Raw genomic sequence first — 984 nt, forward strand, 5'->3', positions numbered from 1 at the left:
TTAACTTTTGACTTACTTCCAAAATCCTTTCTTATTGCTTTTGGTCTCACTTGCAAGCCTCACTTCATTACTGGCTTTAGCTCTTCTAACGCTAGCCCAGCTTTCCCTGCAGACAGCATTATATTCTTCTTTAGATATGAACCCTTGTTTCCATCTGATATTCATTTCTTTGTTCCTTTTTAGCAATCTTTTAAGTTCAGTATTCAGCCATCCTGGTCTCCATAAATGCTTTCCATTCTTCCTTCTCTTCGGGAATGTTACTGATTGTGCAGTGAGAATTTAATTTAGCAAAATCTCCCATCCTTCCTGGATATTTCTTTTCTTTAGAACATCCTACCTTCCCTTCCTTTTTACTGAGTCCATTAAAAACTGCCTTTCTACAGTCCAATCTTAAAATCTCAGTTTTCGCAGGTTTTCCACCTTTTGCAGTTCAAAATTATAGGATAGCATGATCTCTGCCACCGAAATTCTCAATCCCCTTTACTTCCTCAACCGTTTCCTAATTTTGGGTAAAAATTAAATCCAAATAAATAATTGCAGCGGTAGGATTTGAACCCACGCCTCCAGAGAGACTGGAGCCTAAATCCAGTGCCTTAGACCGCTCGGCCACGCTACCTCATACGGATGTTCAAATTTATTTATATCAGAAGTTTGCTATTGATGTAAGTGACAGAAAATATTTTATATCCAGTTAGACAAAAAGACAAATGTTATTATGCAACAGCAACATAGTTATCAATGTTTGTACATTGACTCTGGGGCACCATTTTACAAAACATATGACTTGTATGCAGATATTTTACCAATCTTTCCTCTGTTGCCTCATCTGCAAATTTTTAGATATCACTGAATTAGGTGGTATAGATTACTTGCTATGATCTCCCATATACAGGACACTCAAACATGAAGGATTCCTACACCCCTGCCTATACGTAACAGATAATCAGAAGCAGCAGCAAGGAAGACATTATACAGCATTGAAGA

At 37.5% G+C, this 984-nt stretch overlaps 1 non-coding gene across 1 annotated transcript; it reads right to left on the reverse strand.

The window, feature by feature from the left end:
- Window positions 1-534: 534 nt before the first annotated feature.
- TRNAL-UAG (transfer RNA leucine (anticodon UAG)) lies at window positions 535-616 on the reverse strand. The gene has a single exon. It is a non-coding gene; the product is annotated as a tRNA-Leu (tRNA).
- Window positions 617-984: the final 368 nt, after the last annotated feature.

The sequence above is a fragment of the Phyllobates terribilis genome, unplaced genomic scaffold (assembly GCF_046119375.1).
Source record: "Phyllobates terribilis strain yellow unplaced genomic scaffold, ASM4611937v1 Scaffold_11__3_contigs__length_659146591, whole genome shotgun sequence".
Classification (NCBI taxonomy): Eukaryota; Metazoa; Chordata; class Amphibia; order Anura; family Dendrobatidae; genus Phyllobates; species Phyllobates terribilis.